The sequence below is a fragment of the Caenorhabditis remanei genome, chromosome IV (assembly GCF_010183535.1).
Source record: "Caenorhabditis remanei strain PX506 chromosome IV, whole genome shotgun sequence".
Taxonomy (NCBI): domain Eukaryota; kingdom Metazoa; phylum Nematoda; class Chromadorea; order Rhabditida; family Rhabditidae; genus Caenorhabditis; species Caenorhabditis remanei.
In genome coordinates, this window is record NC_071331.1 from 15,833,884 (window position 1) to 15,848,228 (window position 14,345).

The following is a 14,345-nucleotide window of genomic DNA, read 5'->3' on the forward strand; positions in this document are numbered from 1 at the left end:
TTGTTCAAATTCTCGCCTCATCTACGAAAGAAAAACCCATCAATCGTTGTGTTGAGACACGACGAAGAGGACACCTACTACTCGGCGGGGTGCCAGTTTTGTGCCATTTATCACAATTTTATAGGAGAAAATTAGAAAGATATAGGTCAAAGTGGGTTGACTAGGAGAGCATGTTCGAATTCTGGAATTGAATTGAAACGTACCTTCCAGATGAATTCACATTATTGAAGATAGCACCAATTTGGAGTTTCATGTGATCCAGTAGTTGAGGAACAATGGTTGCTTGAAATATCTCTCCACTGGGCAAATGATAATCAGGAAGCAGAAATTTGAAGAGAGAACGGAATCCAGGTCGATCAATTACATGGGATGGCTGTTGATCCAGAAGAAGCATCAGAGCAATCTGGAAGAGAATGAGACGTGCCTTTCTTTGAGAGAACCTAGCATACCTGCATATGAATCTTATGATCATTTTCCACTTTCTTCTCATATTTCTTCTCTTCAAAAGATGGAATAGTTGAAAAAGCAGATGATAAATTCATTGACTTCGGTGACATCAACATCATTTTTCCACTTAAATCAGTTGGACGATGCAATGTCTCCGAAGAGCATTTCTGATCAACTTCCTCTTCTTCCACTTCTGTTCCTTCGTTTTTGATGTTTTGTAACTTGAAAAGTGGATTCTGATTCTGGCATTGATTCTGACTTTGACTCAAATTGAGAATTGACGAGGGAGTTGAGGGAGGTACAGGTTTGATAGCAACGGGAGCAGCGATTCCGATTAAAGCATTTGTTGAGAAATGAGACGATGAGGCAGATGAGGCAGTATCAGAAGCTGATGAAGATGCTGATGGAGACTTTTGAGATTCTGATGTTTGTGTTTCCTTCTTGACAACAACCATCGGATGATTCTCTATTCCATTATTAATCACTTTCTCGTTCATTTCTCGAAGAAGTTTAGCGCGAGCTTTCTCTTCTGAAATATAATGAAAGTTACGAATTGTCTTTCTCAGTTGGCACCGCCTGTTTTCTAGAGGATATAGACAATGATCATTAATTTTGAATTTGGATGATGAGACGATATATTCCAGATGGTTCTACACCTGGGCGCATCCTCGAAAAGCCTTGAGAAATTAAATATCGGTAATTAAGATTCAGATAAGAAGCGAGAAAGGTTTTGAAGATTCTCTTGATGGATAAGAGAAGGGAACATGGCACCAGATGTGTTCAAATTGGTTTGAATTCGGGGAAAACTTGTTTTTGAATGGTTATTCTATGATACCACGAGGACGGCGGTGTCCGTTTTCTAAGGTCATCGAAAGAGAAGGAAGCAAAAAACGAAAGTGGTAATGAGGATTGTCCGTCAATGTAAATCAAAGAAATACCCGAAAAAATGACTGACTATATCCCCTGGGTTTTGGGACAGACTTTAGAGATAACATGTCTTTTTTTAATTCATTTGAATTTTGAATTCGAAAACTATTTAAAATGAAATGTTCATGCTCATAAAGAGAGTGCTCTAACATTCCTCTTCAAAATTTATGAGCTAATGCACAGACAGGTAATTGAGTCTATGATATTCAAAAGTCTGCATTTATTTTATTGTAAATTTTAAATAGTCAAAGGCGAGAGAGGTTTTTCGAACTTTCGAAATGGGAACTGCTTTGCACTTTGTATAACGAAATAGAGGTCACTAACGGACTTAAACCAAAAATTCAAAAGCATAGCTTTAATGAAAGTCAAAAAAGTACAACCGAGTCACCACTGATAGTTTCAGTTGGAAAACCTCGAGAAGTCCCTTGTTTTGTTCTATCTCCGGTTAAATAGTTCTGGAATATTTCTCCCTCTTAGTACCCACCTACATCTCCAAGTCAGTCAGTCACATGTGTTTTTTCAGTGCCATTTCTCAAATCGGTGTCTCCTTTTCATCTTTTCTCATCGCGCAATCGTCTACAAAGCGCTCCGGCTATCTATTGCGTAACCAGCTTCTTCTCCTTCGAAAACATAGCGCGCAAAAGAGATTTTTCTTTTTCTACCGTGTTGTTATGCATTTCTCTCTTTCTCTTTCCTCTTAGTCGCTGACCACCAACCGTCCTTTAAGATGAGAATAACTGGACGAACCAGTTTCTTCTCTCTTTTTTTGGTCTGCCGTGGCGCGGTGGGGGGATTCTGGAGAAGAGACTGGCATCTAGCCAGACAGATATATGTACATAAATACAAATCGTTGCGCAACCACTTTTGATCTAAGATACACTGAACGATGATCAGAGGGAGAGAAAGAAAGAATTATGGATCATAGCTTGAACTCTTGATTAATATCTTCCCCGTACTTACCCATTTTGACAATCATACTGTTCTGACGAGCTTCTTGAACAAGTTGATACTCTTGCACGTGGCAACTTCTCAGATGACGAATCATTCCAGTAGTGCTGAAAGTCACATTTTCAGCTTAAAATAACTAATTGGGTATGAGATCGTAACAGGTTTTTGCACCATTTTAATGCTGCATTAGCCTAGAATGACATCATCAATCGTGTCTACAGAATCCCCATTCTTATAGGAAGTCAGAATTCCAAGAAGTTCCGAAATTCGCACATTATTTTGACACCTGTTCGGGTCTCAAACACAAAAAAAAAACAAAAGCTTCGGAGAAAAAACAGAAGAATTGATACGAGTAGTTGAGACGCTCGAATGATTTTCAATGCGATTTTCAAAAGGTGTCTGCTAAAAATCCGAAGAAAGAAATAACGAATTGTAAATCAGTGTTTTCGGTGTTCAAGACTTGTCAAAAACAAACTTGTTTTGAAGAAGAGATACTGTAGGTTTCTTGAATATACTGAATTTGGAAGAAGATAGAGTAATACTACAAAAGTGGTTGAAACTATCAATATATTCATCAAAAATCAAAAAGGCAATAGGGAAAAAGCAGACTGAGATTATGCTTACCTTGAGTTCGTGGCTTTTATCTTTTTCCGGCAAATACGGCATTCTGCAGCTTGCTCAATCGTTGGTAACTCATCGAAATACCTCCAAACTTTGGCAGTTTTCACTGTTGACCCGCCGACTCTCTTTCTCAACGGATACTCGGTCGTCTGAAAATGTTCTGATTGAAAAATACGTTTGAGGTAGATGAAGTAGTGGGGCATTTTGCTGTGAAGAGAATCAAGAAACATATATCTTGCAGTTTTAAAAGTAGAAAATGAGGAGTATCAGCATAAACGTATCATCCGAATATATGTATTCTTAGCCGGAAGAATAAACTAACTACCTATCTAGGAAACTGTGGATCTAAAACATGTCACCCAGCCATATCGTATTTTTCTGTTTTCCCACTTACCCCACGAATCTTTCCTCCGTGTTGTGGATGTTGTTGATTTTGCAGATGATGTCCGTAGTTGTTTCTGGACAGAGGAGTTCCCGGACCGTTTCCTGGTGATCCCATATTCCTATTCAATGCTTGTAACTGTGATTGAAGCAATGATTGAAGTTGAGTGCTTCTTATTTGGGAAGCAAATGCAGCAAATGCTGATGGAAACGTGGCCAGAGACACTGGAGCATGTCCATTTGCTCCGGCTGTTGCTGGTACTGTAACTGGTGATGGTAGCATTGATGGGGGAAGACCAAGCAGCGGACCAAATGGACTCTGTGTCTGCATTCCAGAATCTGGGGTACCTGGAATTGATAGAAATAGGAATATGAATATAGATTAGAGAAAAGAAATCAAATAGTGGAGGCAGAATGGAAAAGTTATAGTTAGAGGCGTTCAGATTTCTCTTCAGGGAGGTAAATCATGTTCGTTTTCGAAAAAAAAGATCGCCCAGACGGGACAAAATGACACTCAGAAAAGGAGGTGTGGATGAGTCTCGGCACGCGCCGATTCTTGCAAACAAAGAAATCGATAAGGATCTTTTTTTGAAATGAGGGTGGTCGTGGGTGATGCACTTTTAGATTTTGTCTCGATTCTCTCGTTATTTTATGACCCATGAAGACCAAGAAAAAGAAAGAAGAATGATGAAGTCTTGAAGATGTTTCCAGAAATAAACGGTCAAATCGGAAAGGATTAGTACAGTTTCAAGAGTTGGAAGAGGAGGGATTTAAAAGAAAAAGTGAAAATTGAAAAGAGGATCAAGAGAGCGGAACGTCCGGCCTCGCGCTCGGGTATCGAAGCTTTATGGTGATGGCGAAGGGTGTACAAAAGGGGCGGAGCCAAGAGATGGTGATGGTGAAGAGGAGCGGCGGGAGGGCGATTGGTGAAGAGGATGAAGGAGGAGGTGAGAAGACAAAAGAGCAAGAAGAGACAGGAAGGGGCGGAGTCAAGAGACAGAGACAGAGTTCGGAGAGGGAATGGGTCAATGTGGGGGCGACGATTGATGAGGTCAGGAAGGAATGGAATGGAAGAAAATGGGACGAGAGTTTGAGCAAGACTTTGAAGTATACGGTAATGAGAAATAGTAAATAAAGATGTCAGTTTGAATACATTGGAAGAAAACATAATATGTTATAATAGAGTTTGAAACTGATCAGAAACAACAAAAACTAGCAAAAATGAAGAATTTGAAAACGCAAACAAGTGGAGAACTGTAGAGACGGTTTCAGATCACGATGAGCTGCATTACATTATTTGAGCTCTACTAGTTGAGATGTTGATATACTAACTTTCATGTGTGAAAAACCTCTAAAACTGTTGCATTTCCAAAAAAAACTTTTTCAAGTATCTTGAATATATCTGCCATCAAGAAGACGATCTCTCGGATTGCGTGCGCATCCTTAGATACACACCGGTTGCGTCAGCGCTTCTAGACAAGGTGTGACGCGATCCGCCGTCCATGGTGCCTCCAGCGTCTTCTTTCCGCGCGGCGCGACACGAAAAAGAAGTCGTCCTCCCTCGTTGCCATCTCATTTCTCTCGACTCCGCCTCTTTCTTCCTCAATTTTCCAACTGACCATCGGCTTTTGGCAGCCAATGGGAAGAGGGATAAACCGGCTTTTTGCCGTACCGTTCGGCCCCGTCTCAGACAAGAAACAACGTAAAAGTATACAGAAAGAAAAAAGAAAGAAGAAGAAGAAGACGTGAACGTAGAAAGAGAGGGAGTGGAACATCTTCTGCTTATGTTGTTATTGTAGTAAAAAAGCAAGAAGAAGCATGCATAATAAGTGGAGAAGAACTTGAAGAATATGCCAGAATAAAGAAAATCATTGGCAGCATATGTTGAGATGGCCATGTGATCATTATATGATTATGAGAATGACCACAACATAAGTTTGTCTAAGCTTATATCTACTAGTTTACAGGTTTTCATGCTGAAAGTGTACACATAAGATAGTTTGGCAGGGGCCAGATGAAGTGACTTCTGGGAAAAGTTTGGGAAGAAAGAAGGGGAGAGAAAGATGGTATGAGGGACTGCTCATTTCTCCAGATTTCAATGTTTCTAGAGGTTCAGAGCAGAAAATGGAGAATAGCCACTCTTGACTAGAGAGCTTCATAAGTCTCGATTTGGCAGTTCAACTGGTTCATGTTTTTATGATAGAGGACATGCACTTGCTCTTCTTAGCTGAAAATGGTCTCACCCGTAGAGTGTTGACCATCGAACTCCTACTGAAAATCTCCTTCTGTCCCTTACTAATGTTATACAGAGGTTCAGTCCCTCGTTGTTAATTTCTGCATGACTTCTTCCTTCTTCTTTATTCCATTGTTTCCAAAATATCATAATCCATTTTTGTATGCTTCTGCTGTTTCATTTCTCTCATATCTTATCAATATCCGATCCTCTCCTCTCCTCATTTTCTTTTTTCTTATCCGCGACGACGCCATCACGGCGGCGTTATTACGATTGCGCAACTACGCAATTTTAGCTTTTTCCTGTAATTCTGCGTCTCTTCTCGAAATTCGCTTCTGACACACGGCAACGTAGAAGAGGATGGCGTTGTAATCGGTCGAACAAACCAAAAAACCCGAATATCGAATGGTAGTGGTCAACGGCTTCATAGTCTTCTTCTTCAGCTTCTACTTCAACTAAGCGTGTCGTAAAGTCGTCGATCCCTCACTGTCGTCGTCGTCATCCGTAAATGTTGCGCCAGATTCTTCAGAAGACGTTGCCCTTTTTCGTTTTGGCAACGTTGTCGTACCGATCGACACATAGGGGGCATTTAATCGGCTTCAGCTTCGGTCCGAGACAAGATCACCCAGGTGGAATCTCGTTTTTGCAATGATGGTAAAGTGCGAGAGGAAGCTGAAGAAAAGGATGAAGAAGCGGTAGGAAAATTGACAAAAACGAGATCCACCACACACCTGGAGAAGCTTTTTATGCGCATTTCGAGACGCATTGAGACACTTTTTATATGGAAAAATGGACAATTGAATCAATGAAAAAATGGTGGCGAGAAAGAAAAGTTTTGGGAATAAGTAGGTGACCAAGATGAGGGAAACATGGTCGAGATACTTTGGCTAGTTGAGTTTTCAACTGTTTCCTTGGTGCAGGAATCTTGGAATTTAAGATAACCATTTACTTCACTCTTCAGTGGTGTATTCCATAACCAATACTTCTCTTAGCTGATCCTGGACGGCATTGAACTGTTCCCTAGATCTGTTCACTATTCCTTAATAGACTTTATCGTCTCCCTGACCACCATCAGATGCCATTCTACCTGATAGTTACGCGTTCAGATTCGTTTTGATTCGATTTCTCTCCACCCTCTTCGCTCTTCCGATTTCTCGCAGACACCCTTTACATTTCTGACACAAAACTGGATATACGAAGGCGATCCGACGTCTTCAACAACCAAGAAATAAAAAAGAAAAAAGAAGAAGCAAGACTCGATTGCGCAACAGGACAGAGAGAAGCGCCCTCTTGGAATGAGAGAGTGGGAGGAGAGTGGACACTCTATGCCGATATGCGATGATGATCGAAGACGACTTGGCAGAATCAGAAAAGAGAAGAAGCAGAAGTTGGAGAATCAAAGAAAAAGAAGATGCAATACCAAACACACTAAGCAAAAAATGAGTGTGGATGGCGCACGCCGACGCTCCTGTTGCTGATGATGGACGATGATGAGATGAAACGAACATCACAACATGACATAATCGGAAGAAAAAAAGAAGGAAAAGGTGGAAAAGAGATAAGAACATAGCTGATTCAGAAGGTGTTTAAACGTATCAGAATGACAGTGTAAAGCTCTTGATATCCCTTAGATACAGTAAGATTTAAAAGACACATCTCACCTACAGGTACAGAGAGTTCTATTCCAGGTGTTCACACTCTAAAAAGAACAAGAAATGCTAAATCTGGAAACATGGAAGACCTTGGATTCTATGTCACATCATCAAAAACATGGTGACCAAGACCATCAAAGAGTGCGAATCGAAATCGAGTCGTAAATTAGTAGGTACTAGTAGGCACCGAGACAAGAGAAGTATTCTGTTCATTCAGAGGGTGGGTGTCAAAGTGATGAATGGTACAAACAGGTGACATTTGGGGGCACCCACAACAAGACGCTCCACAAAATAGGCGCCGGCGCTCGAGAGACAGCTGTTTTGGGGTCCATGTTTTATTCTAGGACAAGAAGAAACCTTGCAACATGCAAACAGTATCGGATACATATTCAAAAAGTGTCAGTTTTCTTGAAGAACACCAAAAGAGACGGGAAGAAGATCGGGGGTATTTTGATACGGTAGACGGCACATGTAGGTAATTAGCCTCGAAGGAAGAAAAAGAGGAAACGGGACAGGAAACGGATCGTTGCACATTCCGACAAGAATAACATTTCCAAATGAAAAAGAAGTTACTAGTTTAGTACAAAGTGATGTTGCGGTACCGTAACTTACGGTCAATTGTCAATTAAATAATTGAAATTTCAAAAGATCTCGGTTGTCCGAATACTGAGTTTATGATCAAAATAACTTTTCATAATCTTGAGATGAGCTAGTTTCAAATTCACTGTTGCTCTTTACCAAAAAGTGCAAAAAGTAAATTCTCATTGAACTTTGATGGAGTACCGACCAAATGGGTTATCGTTTTTCCACTTCGATAATGTGAAAATTTGAAAATGGATAAAAAAGTGACCTACTATCTGATTTATTTAATGCTCAGAGGGTTTTCATAGCAAACCTAGATCTTTGTTTTTGTGGTGCCATTTTTTGGACGAGTTCTTGTCTAAAAGTTGACCCACAGTAATAGTAGCTAATAGGAATGGTCCTCCCTGTTTTCATAAGGAAGAACAAGCCAGTCTAAAATTTGTCAAATACAAAATACAATTGGCTCTGTTGGGAACTGGAAAAACGAATAATTTTTGGTAGGTCCTAGCTTCAAACGCTGAGCAACACAGCGGATGTTTGAGAGCTCAATTTCAACAGCCGAATAATTCAACTATGTAGATATCAATTCACAGTCCTTGAACACTGTTTGATCTCGACTTTCAGTTTCTGAATGTTCTATCCCAGTAAGCTTCTTTCTCTTCTTCTTCTTCTTCCCACTTCCTGTTCTTTTTCTTTCTCATTTCCCCATGTCCTCAATCCCCTTACTATCGCTCGGACGCTCCGTTTGTGTGTATTTGAGAAATGGTGAAAACCGACAATTATGATCGGATGCAAGAAACGGAAAAACGGAAAATAAAGTGGTAGAGAGGGGTATACAGTAGTATAATCTCTTCTCGAAATGTAACTATTCGAAAAGAAATGAATGGTGGATCACTCGGGATTTCGGAGTCGACATTCCGGTGGGATGTGGGGAAACAAAGATTAAGAAGGGAATACCGTAGTGTCGAAGGATAAGATTTTGGAATTTCAATGAGAGCAGAAGCTTCAGAAGAAAAATAAAAACATATGAATGGATAGAAAAATGAGGAATACTCGAGAATTTCCAGATTTGGAAATCGTCAGAACCCTGGTTCCAGACCCTTATTGAAGTCAAAACATTCGAGAATCTCGACTCGGAATCTGTCTCAAAAAATAGAAAATGGGTTTGAATCAATCTTGAAGACGTCCAAGAAATTAGGAACCCGTGAAACCCTTAATGGAAGATGGGTGGTAGGAAAACGGGGTGGTAACAATAACATTTGCAACCGTCATCTCAACGATAATGATGATTCTCGGACAGTCCCTTCACAAACATAACATGAACACGATAATTGGGAGCGGTGGTGCATTTACGAAGTCTCTCTCTCCCTCTCTCACACCGCCACCATCCAACATCATCTATCCATCAGAAGACAAGTAAAAAGCGAAGAGAATGAGAGTACCGGTCACTTTTCTCGTCACCCAACTACCGGACACCTAATTGGTATGTTCAGGTCGGGATGGAAATGTTGCAGAGATGGTTAATGGAACGATTTTAGGTCCATTCTTGTATTGTTGTGGTCAATCAAGCGTTTTGAGATCAATTTCCGAAATGGGTTTCATGAAACTCTCGACCTCTACAACAATCGGATGGAAAAAGGAAATGGCGATCTGTTAGGGATCATAAAAATGAGCTCCAAAGGTTCTGGACAACTCAAAGCAGAAGCTTCAAAACTTCTTACTCTGATCGGTCGTCCTACAATTTGGACATTAACAAATTGAAGCTAACATGAAAATCCATACCGATTTGAAATAAAAGTGAGAATGGAACACACAAACAGAGGAGTTCATCATTTAGCCCCGTGTCCACACACCTCCAAAATATCGAAATCGAGAGCGGATTTCCGCGCGCTTTGACTCAAAGTAGGTCACGCTCGTGATTTTTCAAAACTTTTAGGCATAAAACAGTCGAGACGAGCTTCCGGAGACCGATTGAATCCGATTATGAATAGGAAAAATGTTTGATTGGTGATGACCAACGAGAGAAAAGAATCGGATGGACTGGTCAGTTGGTGAATAGGTTATATCTAGTTAAGGACTCGATTCCGGTTATTGTTTTCTAGTAGTAATCTCGGTTGATTTCTGAATATCCACGAGAAAAAGGAAAATCTAGAAGCAAGATTCTCTATGAGACATTTCTAGATTAGTCATCAACTAATAAGTGACTCCCATGATCACTTCAAAGAGTATGAAGTATTTTATGGTACCCGAGACTATATTATGTCATAACCTGTCACCAATGAAAAAAGTTCATCACAAGAGAGAAGCCGCCTGTTGCGTTGGCGTCATTGGTCGCCGGGGGGCCTTGAGATGGAGTGGTGTCGCTTACTTTCTCACTTGTATGACACCAGAGTGAGGGGTGGAGATGAGAGGGGGTCGGCTCGTTTTCTTGAAATTTCATAGACAATAATGTAATCAGGGAGTCTGTAAATGCTTTTAAAGCCCTTGTTTATACTTTAGATATGTTCAGTTGACTTTAAGAAGATCTGCAATTTCCAGCAAAGGACGTATAGAACATTTCTCGATGGCTCCATTCCAGATTTCAACAATTCCGTTTTCCACCAGAAGAACACCTGCCAACAATTCGAAATTCCTCATCTCGCTCATTGGTTGACCCAGTTTTCACAAAATGAACAACTCATTAAGCAATCATTTTCACTTTTTTCGTTCTTCTGATATCTTAAGAAACACCGCTGCATATCCTCTCTTTTTCGAACACCTGTCCTTTGTTTTGACTGTCGGAGATGCTAGTAGATGGGTGACAAAACTCATTGAAGCATGACTTGTCTTTAGTCAAAATGAGAGAACTGGGTTACACCAACACAGTTATATGACCGGATGGATTGTCATGGATCCATAGCGGTACGTTGAACGAGTAGAAAGACAAAGGGCAAGAAGAAGACCGGTTGTTCGGAGTGACTCTCTGCGTGGGGGTGATGCTAAATGAGCTTTGTGTTGGCTACTAGGTCACTCGCACATTTCACACCTTTCCCAGCCGTTTGACATACATTTTCATGTTCCCCAGGTGTTTTTTTGGATGGGATAAGATGGGTGAACGGAGAAAAAAACGAAGGAGAAGAAGCACCCTGGGGAGAAGTCAACAAGGACAAAGGAACATTTATTCTCAGGATTCAGATGAAGATTTAGAGCAATCAATTTACTTGTGGATTCACATGGGTTCACATGGAACTGGGACCTGAGAAACTTTCGAAGGGATCGGCTGACCTGAAAAAAAGAATTCTGGAAGCCGAGGATACAGTATACAACTCGTAGTCATTCAGTCGTGTCATGTGATCCTCTTGGTTTTTTTCTGGACAATTCCGACTTTTTTCTTGTTTATTTGTGCACTTTTACTTTATTCCTTTATTCCATCTCTTCTACTTTCCATCATCATTTTTTCTCTGCGTCTCTCAATTTTCCACAGTATTCCATGTTCACATATGCTCATTATATTACACTGATCGACGTCTTGCGCACCCGATTCCCATCGAGCAACAGGAAAAAAGAGCAAGCACAAAAAAGTGTTCAGGAGTTTTTGTTCGTTTCGGATACCCGACAAAGCAGTAAAGAAAACGAGTATATATCGAAAATAGGTGGAGAAATAGTGTGAAGATTCAGGAGACGAAGTGATGATTGCGCACTTGGTGAGCATCTGACGGAATGAATCACGGGATCGTCGATCGGAATATCTTGATGGACAATTCACGGGAGAGAAAGAGCAGGAGCTGGGAAGAAGAAGAAGAACAAATCTGAAGATGACAGGGGCTGGGGAGCTACAGTAGCGAGCATAAGTGAGCACCCCTTCATACTTTTATATGTAACTCTGTTGAATCGTGTCCGTTTTGCATAAACTTTTTTTTGAAAGAAAGCCAAAGTATTCAGCAATAAGAAAATATGTTTTTTGAAAAATTTGCGTTTGCTGATTTTTTCGATAATCGATTTTTCCTGATCTTGATTTGAAAATTCGAAAAAAAACTTTTTATTTTTCTCTTGGAGATATTGAGTTTTTAGTTTAAAAATGTTGGAAAACACTCGATTAAACAAAAAATTATGTTGAATCGGCTTCTCAACTCCTGAGAATCGTGCTAGAGCTCCAGAAGTCAAAAGTAGTGCCTTCGGGGAAATCATCATAACTCATCAAAAAATTTTCAAAATTTTTTGAAACATGTACCAAAATACGTGTCTTGAGTTTTTCTACAAACCAACGTTAAAAAATTACAATTTTAGAAAAAATAATTTTTCAAATTTTTTTCACTCAAAAATTATTTTATTCTCATTTTTTCTCAATTTCCGTTATTTTCTGGCTATAACACGAACAAGGAATACATACATGTGTTTTGTTATTTGTGATAAAACACTTTGCATACAGTTTTTGTAACGTATGTACGTTTTATAGCCAGAAAATAACGGAAATTGAGAAAAAATGAGAATAAAATTATTTTTGAGTGAAAAAAAATTTGAAAAATTATTTTTTCTAAAATTGTAATTTTTTTAATGTTGGTTTGTAGAAAAACTCAAGACACGTATTTTGGTACATGTTTCAAAAAAGTTTGAAAATTTTTTGATGAGTTATGATGATTTCCCCGAAGGCACTACTTTTGACTTCTGGAGCTCTAGCACGATTCTCAGGAGTTGAGAAGCCGATTCAACATAATTTTTTGTTTATTCGAGTGTTTTCCAACATTTTTAAACTAAAAACTCAATATCTCCAAGAGAAAAATAAAAAGTTTTTTTCGAATTTTCAAATCAAGATCAGGAAAAATCGATTATCGAAAAAATCAGCAAACGCAAATTTTTCAAAAAACATATTTTCTTATTGCTGAATACTTTGGCTTTCTTTCAAAAAAAAGTTTATGCAAAACGGACACGATTCAACAGAGTTACATATAAAAGTATGAAGGGGTGCTCACTTATGCTCGCTACTGTAACTCTACCGTAACTTGAAATTTCTGAATTCACTTCTTTTCATAACGTGGATTACTGTAGAGTATTGTATTGTCTTTTTTCGAAGCGTTTTCTATACATCTTATCATTTCGAGAAATCATTGACACCCAAAACCCATCAAAACGGTTTCAAAATCATCGTAAAATTCAACATTTCTCTCTTCGTTCCCCGCTCGAAGGTGACATTTTATGAGCTACCATTTTGAAGGTCGATTCGAAGTTTTCGAATTGATTCTAGGTTTTGAAATCAAGAATTCAAAAGACAAAGGGGGATGAATTCACATGAGAATACGGTAGTTTAGGTTCTCTTTTTCTCAAAATCCATTAGGTTCACACTCGGTTAATTATTAATAAGATGCAACAATAAGGTTGTGTTGCGAAAAGAGAAAAGACACGGGGTATTATTGTTGCGGTTTGTGAATGAGAGAGAGAGAGAGAGGTCGATTGACTATTAACTTCCAATCCATTAAGACAACCTTTTCAGGAGATACATTTATTTGAAGGAGATTTGGAGGTAGGGACCATCCCTCATTATTTGGAATATTGTAGAACTCTGGAACTCTTGAATGATTTATCTGATTCAAGCTGATCGTAGTTTAGGAATTTGTCTGTATGTGAATATGAACGCCATAACAGTTTTTCAGTATTTCTTTCAGAAAAATATTCAACAAATTCACTTTTACAGTAATCACACAAACTGATGCTCTAAATCAATAAACTTGATGAAAAGTACAAAGTCATTGAATGAAATTTTAACCTTTTCTACTACTAAGTAAACTTATTTCGTTATCAACTTTACTTTCGGAAGAATAAATCAAAGACGAACCGCCTAAAAGAACCCCATTTCCGAAAATGGGAAACCCCATTAGATTAGGCTCAATGTCACATTCTACTATTGTCCTTTCGCGAGTTGGTTTCATTTCGTCAGCAAGTTCATAAACTATTTGGAGAGCTCGTAAAACATGTGTTGGCTCTCTCCTTTCTTTTGTGCTCACACACGCACACCATCCCCTTCTTATTTCCATTTATCATAAAGTGAAGAAGCACGGGGGCAAAGGGGGGAAAGACGAGGAAAAAGACAGTATAACTAATATTCTTTCGGAGAAGCTTTTTATGTTGGCGAAGCGATGTCTCCGTGTGATTTACAAGTTTCGGAAAGTCGGAATACCTTCTGGATCTGAAGGGTAACATAGGATCTTTTACGATTAGGTGTTGGTTGAAATACGATACTTAAGCGGAACAATATGTTGGAGAGCAGTCAGAATCGAGAACAAGAATGAAAAGGTGTTGATAGAGAAAGAAGGGATTTTTTTGGAAAAACAATCACTTTATTCCAAAAAAGTTGAGTGAGCATCTGAAGCTTAAGAAATTATTAGTTTACAACAATAAAATGAAATTATGGACGAGATATGTACTTTCGATGAAATTGGAAAAATACTGGCATAAAGCAATTTGGAATTATTGTTTTGATTTTTCCGAGGTACTGAACTCGTTTCGTTTCAATGAATAGGGCAATTTTTGAAAATGGGTAAGTAGAGTGCAAATAACAGTGAAAAATATTATGAAGACGG